Raw genomic sequence first — 12,259 nt, forward strand, 5'->3', positions numbered from 1 at the left:
CCCGCCCATCTCAGTGAGTGGTTTCAAATATATGTAACCTTTTTGAATCTCAGTTTTCTCATCTATAAAATGGAGCTATTAATGTCAACGTTATAGTATCGCTGTGGAGGTTAAATTATGTAATATAGGAAGGCAACGCTACTGTGCCTGGCACAGGGCATAGATTTGTATGTCTCAGTTGCCCCACCTCACTTCTCAACCTACCTGAGCAACTTGACATTGTTGCCAGAACATTAAAGTCAAATCTCAAATCAGATAAGACACTTGAGTCTATGGCCATGCCACCCTGAACATGCCCGATATTGTCTGATCTTGGAAGCTAAGCAGGGTTGGGCCTGGTTAGTACTTGGATGGGAGACCACCTAGGAATAGCAGGTGCTATCTATAGGTGCTGTAAGTGTAAAAAAAAAAAAGTCTCTGGAGAATCCCAAAGATAACAAGAGATTTTCAGAGTATGCTAGATCAATGATTATCCAAGTTTGGTCCCTGAAATAGCACCACTTGGCAATTTGTCAGAAATACGACTTCTAGGGTTCTACCCCAGACTTACTAAATAAAACTCTGTGTTGGAACCTAGCAATCTGTGATTTCATATGCCTTCCAGGTGATTTTGACACATGCTAGTGAGACATTATCAAGTAAAACTGAAAACCTACAATTTCATTACAGCGGCCAAGATGTTGAAGCAACTACATGTTCATCGATAAACAACTAGATAAAGAAGATGTGGTACAATAAAATATTACTCGGGATTAAAAAAAAAATAAAATCTTAACCATTTGTGACAACATGGACGAACCTAGAGGGTATTATGTTAAGTGAAATAAGTCAGAAAACAAACACCATATGATTTCACTTATATGTGAAATCTAAAAACAAAATACAAATGAACAAACAAAACAGCAACAAACTAATGATTGCTAGATGGGAGGGGGTTGAGTGACTGGGTGAAAAAGGTAAAGGGATTAAGAAGTACAAATTGGCAGTTACAAAATAGTCATGGAGATGTAAAGTAGAGCATAGGGAATATAGTCATATAATATTATACCTTTGTATGGTGTCAGATGGGTACTAGACTTATCAGAGTGATCATGTCATGTCGTATAAATGTCTAATTATGTTGTACACCTGAAACTAGTATAATATTGTATGCCAACTGTAATTGACAAATAAAAAAAAGAAACTTTGTTAACTTCCTAAAAAAAAAAATCCTATAATTTCGACCTTTATTGAAGACATAGAATAAAGAAGAAATATTTAAAGAGGTTTGCTAGAAAACTAAGCTATTCCTTAGGCTTCTGGATTATTGGTTTTCGAACTCAGTATTTAAACACACTTGCATGTGAAGACACAGCTTATTCTGTTGTGATGTGTATTGCCAGTAATTGCAACTGATTAGTTCAAAAAATTCATTCAGTAGCTTCTTATTGTGCTCCTGTTACCTGTAAGACACTGCTCCAGGCTCCACTAATAGAATGAAATCTTAAGTGATGCAATCATGACCAGTAATTGGTGGGTTAAAAAAAAAGTTAAAGATGAAGTCAGAAAACCTTTTACTTTAACATAAAATATGGATATTTATTTACCTACCTTTTGTTCTAAGAAAAAGACTTCTGAAGTTGCTAGTGTTGCATCCTATCTTATTGATAAAACATCATTTATAATTCTCAATTTTGGTTTCCTTAAGTTGGAATGAAAGACACTTGTTAAGCCATCTGAATGCAGAATCCTTCTATATTTTTCAGATTTCCCCCCCATTATTTTGAAGTTGTCTTGCTCACATTCATTCAATGAGAATTTATTTTTAGCTACTGACATTGATTCTCATCAAGTTATATTCAACTTAATTTACATAGAAGCAACATCTTGCTTTTAGCACTCATATTTCAGCTGTTTATGTAATAGTGAATTAAATTATATAATTACAATAACAAGTACAACTGGTACATACAGGTTTGGGAACACACCCAAACCAACTGTTGGAAAATACAACATCCCACTCCTCCTCTTTGGAACAGAACTTAGTTTATTAGCTACAAGAGTTCTCCATGCTGTGGGGGAGAAGTCAGTATTTATTAAAGAAGGGATGGAGGACATAGGTCGATCCAATGATTAGGTTAAGTAGTGACAGTTATAAGAGTCTCTATCAAGATTGTTTCAAGGAAGCTTGCAAATAACTTATTTTTAAAGATAATTTGAGCAGACTCAAGATTATTTCTATAATTATGCCTAACTCACATTTCATTCTCAAGTGGAGTCTATTAAGGATGGTCACCCCAGGCTATGCTTAACTCACAGAAGTTTACTAACGACACTTATCACTCTCTGCATTCTTGCAAGCCATTTTTGTGGTTCTGTTTTCTTTAAAATTTCACCCATAGAGGCTGTATCAGCTATCTACTGCCACAATAGTACTGCATAACAAACCAGCTCCAAACTTATTGACTTAAAAGAACCAGTTGTTATTTCTTACAAGTCTATAAGTTGGTTGGGCCAATTAGGCTATGTCAGTTGGGCTTCCTGGTGTGTCTGCAGTCAACTCGTGGGTCAGATGGAGGCTGACCAATTAAGGAAGATCTCATCTGGGACCACTCAGTTCTCTTCCACATAATTGCTCATCCTCCAGCTGGTTAGTCCAGTTTGTCCCATGACAATAGCAGAGTCTTGAAACAAAAAGAATAGAAGTGCACAAGAACTCTGAAGGCCTAAGCGTAGAGCTGGCACACTATCACTTCTGTTTCATTCTGTTAACCAAAGCAAGTCATGAGGCCAGCACAGATTCAAGGGATGGGGAGACAGGCTGTAGTTCTTCGTGAGAGAAACTGCAAAATCACATCCCAAAGGGGTGTGGATATGGGACTAGATGGGTAAAGAGTTGGGGCAATTTTGCCAATTAACCAATCATAGATGCATTTGTAATTATGAGTGCAGAAAAAGATAGATTAAAAAGTAAATTTAAATTCCTTGAATCTAAGTTTATAATCTTATTACTATTATTTGTGGAGTTGAAGTCTAGAAGAAATTAAGGCATTTAAAAAATCATGAATCAAGTATCTTTTAATATCAGATTAGCCATATCATCATTTCTTCTTGTAAAACTTACACTTTTGAAAAAGGTAAATGGCTCATTTCACTACTTATATGCTTATAAAAGGCTTTTTATAAGTATCCTGTAGCACAAATGAAGAGGCTGATAGCTCATTAGTTTTACTTCCCAGAAAAAATGTACTGAATTTCGTCAAAATCCACACATTTACACGAGATCTCAATTTAGAAGAAATCCACTGTATCACTGAACTGGGAAATCACACCATGCCAACTGGAAGATTAGTGAGCTCAGAAAAGCTGTGTTATTAGGATCCACATTGGGTCAGTCTTTGGACAGGGTAATTGGTGAACACCTTTAGAACAAGAACAATTAAATTGTTACAAATTTAGTCTGTATTCATGTCTCACATGTGAGAATTTATTCAGTGATTCAATAAGTAGTTGCTGAGCAGCTATTAAAAAACAAACAAAAAGCTGCTGCACTAGATAGTTAGGAATCATCTTCAGATTAAACAAAACTGTCAGCAAGATGTATACTTGGGACCATATTAACTTTTCTCCCTTACCCCTTTTACCTCCTTGCTCAGCTTCCTTTGAGCAGTATTTTGGTGTCCTGCTCACAATTTTTAGTGTGTGTCATTCTAAGAAACAGTTGCATTTCTCAGCATTCTGTAAGACCCAAGTCTCTCTCCTCAAACGTTTATAATCATATACCCACACATATATGGATATATTTTATAACAAAATGCCAGGAAAAGCCTTGTTTCATCATCTAGCTTGTTGGCTCTGCATGGGTTAAGTTAATCTTGAAGCTGTGTTTTCTTGGCTGGCTGTGAGCTTAGCATCCAATTCTCAATTCAAGTAGTTATGCCTGACCTGCCTGTCTCCATTTATTATTTTCCTCCTTGATCTTGGTCTTCTACCTTTAACTCTATTTTCCCTGGTCTTGATATTTATTTACTTATATATTTCACCTGGAAGATGCCTGAATTTTGTTTTCTTTTTCGAATATGCTGATACATAAATATATACTTGGGTTAATCACTGTGACAAATTCCAATTATGACACTGAGCTCATTATGGGACCACGAAAACGTAGATTTGACTAACCAATACTTCTCCCCAATCATGCAGCATGGCAACCATTGAGTGGAAAGAACATTTGACAATGTCTGCCTAACTGCACACTTTCTGTATTTAGTGTGGGTTAGACCTTAATGTACATACAAATCACCTGAGGATCTTGTGATATTGCAGACTCTAACTCAAAGGGGAGGTGGGACTGAGAGTCCAAATTTCTATCAAGCCCCAGTGATGCTAATGTGCCTGGTCTTCAGACCCCATTCAGAATAGCAAGGAATAGATTATATGATTACAAACTAGACTATGATGACCAACTCTGCGACATTTAGAGTTGACTTATTTGTTGTAACCATTTGTCAAATATGTGAGTGATTGATCCTTGAGAAGTTAGTTTAGAAAGCAGATGGGTTTACGCTGTTCTCATCCCTGCATACCAGACTCTGCTAATCCTTAATCGGTGGCATCAACATTATGTTTGTCTAAAAGTGAATCCTAGGTTCTCGTTGTATGCATAGACCCCAATTCCCATTCTACCTATTTATTTTGCCATGGCTTCATAGAGGTGAGGTTCCTAGGAAAGCACTTAGTTCAACTTCTGATCCAGAATGAGGAATCTTCCTCTCTTCTGCCGCTGACGAACGGTCTCAGCAGCTTCTGTTTGATTGCCTTCAGTGGCAGATATTATCTCCAAAGCAGCCTGTTCCATTAAGGAGTAGCTCTTATGAAAATAATGTTTGTCTTTCTGCTGAGTCAAAATCGACTTCTTTGTAACCTCCATCCACTGTGCCTAGTCTGACATTTACAGTATCTCAAGTCTGCTCTTTCTTGTCAGTCTTTCCAACATTGCAGACATCCACTATGCCTCCTTTCCACTCTTCTCCAAACCAGATCCTCTCAAGTTCTTCAGTTGCTCTGATTAAAGGTCTACATTTTTAGACCTTTCATCACCTTCTTCTAGGCATAGCCTTTAAAATGGTGCCCAGTGACAGTCACAAAAAAGACAAATGCTATATGATTCCACTTAAACAAGGTACCTAGAGTAGTCAAATTCATAGAAAGTAGTATGGCAATTGCCAGGGGCAGGGGGAGGGAAGGAATGGGGAGTTGTTTATAGGTACAGCGTTTCAGTTTGGAAAGATGAAAAGTTCTGGAGATTGGTTTCACAACAACGTGAATGTACTTAACACTATTTAACTATATACTTTAAAATGGTTGATGGCAAATTTCGATATGAGTATTTTATGACGATTTTTTAAAAAATGTGCCCAGAGCTGGTCAAACCCTTCAGTTGTATGAAGGTTGGTAGAGAATATGCTGGAGATATAATTTTTCCTTAATTGCTAACCCCCTAAATTTCAAGTAATGCAGCCTCAGACTGTGGCCCTACCCTTCTTAGTGGCTGCATTCCACTGTTAAGGCATATTACACATGTGATTTATTAAAACCCCTAGCTCTTCTTCACATGAATCACTGCCAAATTATTCTAAACGAATGCAATTGACTTTTCTAGTTTTTACCCGCCTTTGAAAAACATCAGTTCCATGGATGGAAGCCATCTTTTAGAAATTAAATTTTCTTCTTTATCTTCATTCTAAGTTTTCTATGCCTTAGTTTGATTTCCAAAAGAAAAAAGAATCTGTGGAAATCGTTTCTGAATAATACTTATGAAAATCTGTATATCAGTAAACCTATATTATGACTACTATCTAAAAATCTAGAAATTTATAGGTAGCACTTGCACCAATATTTCTTTGCTCAAGCTACTGTTACTTTAGCTATCCTTGAATGTTCTTGGCAGAAAAACAATAATAAAAACAACAACCGTTTACCTTCCAAATGAAAAATTAAACTTAAGCATTGCAATCATCCACTTTTTATGTTCTTAATAACTTCTAATTTAGAGAAAGCCACCAGTAAAGAAATCATTGGCTTGAGAACAAAAGTGTCAAACACAGACATGGTCTTGTAACTTATTGAGAACCATTAACCCAAACATGAAATACTGGGATTTGAAGCCCTGTGGCTTTTGTGCTGTTGCCAGGTGTAATCACCTTTCTTTGACTCTCACATTTATGTGTTTTGAAATTTTCTCAGATAACTAAGTATATTTAGCTCTCCTTTTCACAAGTTCCAACAACTACTTTGATTTTTTTTTTTTTTTTTTTTTAAGATCTGGAGGCAGATTTTGTTTTGCTCATGTTTGGAAAGCTGAGTGCAAACGAGATGAAAAGGTGCTCACAGAGTGAACTGTATTGTGGTAGTTTCTGTGGGGACTAAAAAAATAATACTTTTCCTCCCAACTTCTAATTTCTTCTAGCTGGGCTAATCAAATTAACAGACAGATTAACAGGAGAAAAGTCAAATTTTTAATATATGCACATGGGGAATTCACATAGCATGAAAATTCCAAAGACAGTGAGGCAACATGACATTGGGTAAATATGTCATTTTGCACAAAGGAGAAAAAAGGGGAAATGGGGTCTTAGATTTCAGAAGTAAGAGAGACTCAAAGCTAGTCGAGGCAGAGCAGAACACACAGGGCAGGTAAATTTTTGCTTGGCAACTCAGAAACAATGAGACACAGGGGGTAATGCAGTAAACATGCTTGGAGCCTTCCTGACTAATGCCAGGGTGAAAACGCTTAAGGTGATTATGCCAAGCTTCCCTTCCTGAGCAGTTTTTTTTGTTTGTTTGTTTGTTTTTTTAAATCTGAATCTCTTTAAGAAAAAGGGGAAGTGAGAAACTCTTCCTGAGTTTGTTGGGCTTTAGTTGATTTCAATTCTAAATAATTTGCATGCCAAGGTACCTCATTCCAGGGACACCCTCCACATTTCCCAATGCTACCTGCTTCTGGAAGTGTAATTTCCAGAGCTTTTTAGGGGATAAAAAGGATTATGAGAGCTCAGTCACACTTCGCAATTATAGAAAATTGTTGCGTTTAGATCAATTAACTGTACAAATGGACCAATTTGGTTTAAAAAATGCTATCCCAGAATATCTATGGATCAAGTCATTTAAGTGTCATTCACAAAACAGGCAATGGTCTACGTCATCACCACAAGGAGGGTGAGTGAATCATTTGCAGCTGTATTGAGATTGCCACTTTAACAGCAACTTACATCCAGGATTTATTTTCAAAGAAGACCCTCAACTGTAAGAAAAGAGTACATTTTTAGAAGTGAAAGTCTTCCCAGCTCTAATGAAACTATGAAAGGTCATAAAGAATCTTTGGTTTTAATTCAGGGAGTAAAATGAGAGAATTAGTCCTACAATTCCTGGATTTTGCATCCTGGGTTTTTTGACTTTTTGTGACTGGCTTGTTAAAGGAGATGAGTACACATAATTCTGTTGATAGGTTTCCATGTAATGACTGTGAGACAGGGTGGGAGCAGCACAGGCAAAATTATAAATACCTGAGCTCAAAGCAAAACCACAACAATGTTTAAAACGAAGCTCATACAAAATTGCTGTTGATAATGCAAGTAATTCATAGTTCTGGTTTCCAAAGAAAATTAATTCAAATCCCTTGTGTATGTAAAATGAAGCTTTGAAAAACATGCTTGGATCTACTCAATTTATGCTTGAATGTATAAACTTGTGGCTTGTTTATGGTTGCTGTGGGAGCTATAACTTAATCTTGATTTTTTAATATCTAATTTTGTCTAATTTGTTGCCCATCGGTTGTTTTTTTTCTTCTTCTTTCTTCAGAATGTCTTATGATATGGAAAAATGAGAATAATCCACTGGATGTGCTTCCTTGGAGAGCTGGCTGGGGAGAGTTATGGGGCCTGGCATTTTCTGCGATGATAATGTGGTGGAACAAGAGAAAAGCTTATAGGACATGTAAGCATCCCTTGGTTCTGCTGAAAAGGAACAGAAAGATATCACATCTGCTTTTCCATGGAATAGGGCTTGTGAACTTGCCCTAATGTCTCTGCAATATTTGAACAAAGAAAAAGGAAAATATTAAAAGATGTTTTACATGTCCCTTTAGATTTGGACCTTCCTCTCATATTTATAGGAAAGAAAGGAATTATAAAGAAAAAAATGTGGAAAAGGAATCACATTCCTTTTGTTCACTACTGCAATCTACGCTATCATCATCCCTTACAAGCATGCCCTCCACTCTGTAGTGCTTACTTAAGTCCAGTATTTTGTGTTGTCCACCGTATTCTTTGCATTCTACACAACACCTGGTACATCGATAACTATTTTCCTCAACATTTTATGGTGAAAAAATTCAAACACAGAGAAATTTGAAAGAATTTTAGTGAACACCAGCATGCCCACCACTTAGATGTTGCTTCAGCATCTACTTATCCATCCAGCCATCCTCTATCCATTCATCAATCCCTCTAATTCTTATGCATTTCCAAATTGCAACTATCTTTTCATTTTCCTCTAAATACTTCAGCACTCATATAATTAACTCAATTTGAATACTACAACTTTTTTCTTTCGAACATAATGAAATATACCAGTCTTGTGTACTATTTAATGACTTTTGACAAGTTCATATGTACACCTCTGTAACCCAAACCCTTATCAAGATACAGAACATTATCCTTCCCCCAGAAGAGGCCTCAAGCCCATCCCAGTTGTCTTCATCCTCTTATCTCTTCAACCGATAACTTTCATTATTTTTTTTACAATAGTTTTTCCTATTTTAGAACTCTATATAAATGGATTAATATGTAACCTTCTGGGTTTAGCTTCTGTCACTCAGCATATTTTTGAGATCATCCATGTTTCTGCGTGTAACATAGTTCTCAGTAAATACTGATTTGCTGACTTGTATGTGTTGATTAACCGGGGCTCTAAACTAACTAAATGTATTTAAATACAATTATAATAGCTTGAACATCTCTTATCATGCCTTTGGAGGGGGATTCAGCACTGTTGTTTGTTGATGACTCAATAAAGGTAGGGCAAATTGTGTGTAAAAAGAAAAATGAGGCCTCATCTTTTAAAATTAAAACAGATACCCACAGACTGTTATGGTTTGAGCACAAAAGACAGGCTAGACAGTAACTGAGTGTAGCCTCTCCTCTTCTAGGTGCAGGTGTAATGGCTAAATGCAGCATTTTTCACAGGACTGTTTTTGTTTTCTGGAATGTTCACTTACTATAGGCTATACCCAAAGGCAAGATGTGACCTTGGCCAAAGGGAATCTGCATATTTGAGTTCTTTCTGCAGCAGTTCCCCATTCTCCAGGGAGGGAAGCTGAGAACTGGCTGCAAGGAAGTGGAGGATAAGCTTCCACTTGATGTCTGTTGTGGCAAACGTGACTGGCTTTTTGGGGGAGTACCAATTAGCTGAGAGTCCCAACTGAAAATTTTCAAAAGAATCCCCTCAAGCCCACAACAGTCTTCTTTAAAGTGGGTTCCCAAGCTCAGGGAGGGTGAGGAACACTGGCATGAGGATTTTGTTTATTAGTAATCTTACATTAGTTAGGGTTATTCAGATGGTTTTGACCCCTGGGAAATTTGTTCTCTTTCTCATTAGTCAAGGGGACTCAACTCATCTGTGGCTTGAAGACGGCTCCAACTTACGAGCAAGCCAGTTCACTACCTGGAGATACCTGCAATCTCAGGTAGCCCTCTTGGGTTGTCAGGTGGCTGGATCTAAACTCTTCAGCTAAAGGCATGGCTCCATAGCCTTCTTCCTGAGGAGTGTGGCGGGGAAAGATTATGTGGCACAGGATTAAAACAGTTTCAGGCATGGGGAACTCCAAGGGATGTTCATTCTAAGACATCACAGCCATCATGAGTTTTTCCAGCACCAGCATTTTGCTTTTAAACCATTACTTAGCACCCTGGTTAGGGGAATTTGGGGGTTAGAGGTGAGAAGGGGACCAAGAAGTGGTAGAGGAGATTGGTTTATGAAAACTGGTGAGAAGTCTGTATAGGAATACAGTTGACAACTGGATGCCTTGCATTTAGGATAATTGGGGAAAACAAGGACTGGGACACATTAAAACAAAATGCCTAGGTTGCTACTGCCTATACCAGCGGCAAACTTGTTCTGCTCTTGGATATGCCCATTTTAAAATAAGGTTGTTAATTCTCTCACCAATGAGCATTAGATGAGACACATTACCATTAAGGAGGTACCTTTCTTAGGTGCACTCTTTGGACCGTTGAAATGCCAAGATTCCTAAACCATCCTTGGTTGCTTTAAACCAGTATAAAGAGGTCCGTTAGCGGTCTTATTTTATTCCCCAGTGTGATTCTGAAATCTAGCACTGAAAATATTGTCCATGTTGAGCCACCTATTAAATATAGTAAGTAAATTACCACAAATTACCCACCCTTTTATGCTCTCATAACTCAGTTATGTTGGAAACTACTGTCCCTTGACCCATTGCTGCCCATCATGACCCAGAGCTACGAAAGGGCCAGGATCCGGTCCCTAAATAATCACGCTTTTCCACAAGACATATCCAATACAAGGGCCAAAGCTTTGTCCACCCTTCAGTGGAAATACTTTTTTTTCCCTAAAGAGGTCCCCTCAAACGCAGCAGCAGGTCCACTGGGAGTGGGGTTGGGAGAAGCTTCGGCCAGCCAGCAGGTTTCCTTTAACCTTGGTTATGACAGGGAGTATCGCTGTTAATCGCGAGCCTCTCCTCAAGGTGGAAAACAGCATTCGTTTTCACGGCCACCCTAGAGAAGTCAAGTTCTGCTACCGGGCTATGGCGGTGAAATGGTCCCTTCCAGGCGCATGTCTTGCCACCCAGAAAGCTGCTCGGAGGCCGCCTACAGGTGCAATCCCGGCACTGCCGCTTGGGCAGCAGGGTTGGGAGGATGTGAGCCCAAGCTCACCAGCATCTCTATCTGCCCCTCCCAAAGCCCGAGTAGGGCCCCAGCGTACCCGCCGCCCTCTCCCCCGGTTCTTCCCTCGCCTCTGCCCTGGCGCGGCTTGGAAAGGAAGCTGAGAGCCCTCTGGGGCACCGCAGACTCGGATTTGGGAGGGGGTGGGACGCAGCCGAGGCTTTCCCTCGAATCTGTGGCAAGCCTGGCTCCGGGAAAGTTTTTCAAAGTTCCCAGCAGCGCCTGCCCAGGTCGCCTCCGCCGGGCGAGCAGACGGCGGCAAGCGCGCCAGCCTCGCCGCCGCCGCCGCCACCGCCGCCGCCTCTGCCACTACTGCCGCCAGCAGCGCGCTCTGGGCGGCTAGCTTGCTCGCGGGAAGCGGGCCGGGCTCCCGGCGGGCAGGCCCTCCTCCTGGGGCGAAAGCCGCAGCTGACGCAGGCGGCTCGGAAGGCGGAAGCTGCTCTGCTCCGACCGCTTAGGCAAAGCCGCGGCGCCTACACCTGGGGCCCCGACGGGCGGGCAGAAGCGCCCGACCTGAGGCGCCCAAGGGGAGCGGTCTGCACAGGGGTCCTCCGCACCTCCCGAAGGAACATATATTTCTAAGTTCCTCCCCGCGTCCACCCCCGCCTTCCCGCTTGACCCAAAGCTCCCGTGGGCGGGGGTCTCCGGTGGGGTCCCCGACGTCGACTGTGCCTTGCGCGTCCCTGAGCCCTCAGCCCCTTCCAAGTTCCTCCCAGTACTCCCCCTACCCATCAACCCGGAGGGGCAGGGGCGTGTTCTGGTTAGACACGCCCCTTCATGAATATTAATATGCGCGCATGCGCCTGCCCAGAGCGCTGAGTAAAGGTGGCCAGCCCGGGCTGCGGCTCCCAGACGGGCTCTCCGAGTCCCTCTCCGAGAGCCGGGCGGGCACGCGTCATTGTGTTACCTGCGGCCGGCCCGGAGCTGGGCTTGGTGGTTTTTTTTTTTTTCCTCCCCTCCCTCCCTCTTTTCTGTGCAGCTGATCTGAAAGGGAATAAAAGGCTGCGCATAATCATAATAATAAAAGAAGGGGAGCGCGAGAGAAGGAAAGAAAGCCGGGAGGTGGAAGAGGAGGGGGAGCGCCTGAAAGAAGCGATCAGAATAATAAAAGGAGGCCGGGCTCTTTACCTTCTGGAACGGGCCGCTCTTGAAAGGGCTTTTGAAAAGTGGTGTTGTTTTCCAGTCGTGCATGCTCCAATCGGCGGAGTATATTAGAGCCGGGACGCGGCGGCTGCAGGGGCAGCGGCGACTGCAGCACCGGCGGCAGCACCGGCGGGAACACCAGCGCGAACAGCGGC

At 40.9% G+C, this 12,259-nt stretch overlaps 1 pseudogene; it reads left to right on the forward strand.

The window, feature by feature from the left end:
- Positions 1 to 268: 268 nt before the first annotated feature.
- Positions 269 to 387, forward strand: LOC112471232 (annotated as a pseudogene).
- Positions 388 to 12,259: the final 11,872 nt, after the last annotated feature.

Source organism: Pteropus alecto, unplaced genomic scaffold, assembly GCF_000325575.1.
Source record: "Pteropus alecto unplaced genomic scaffold, ASM32557v1 scaffold45, whole genome shotgun sequence".
In the NCBI taxonomy this organism is placed as follows: domain Eukaryota; kingdom Metazoa; phylum Chordata; class Mammalia; order Chiroptera; family Pteropodidae; genus Pteropus; species Pteropus alecto.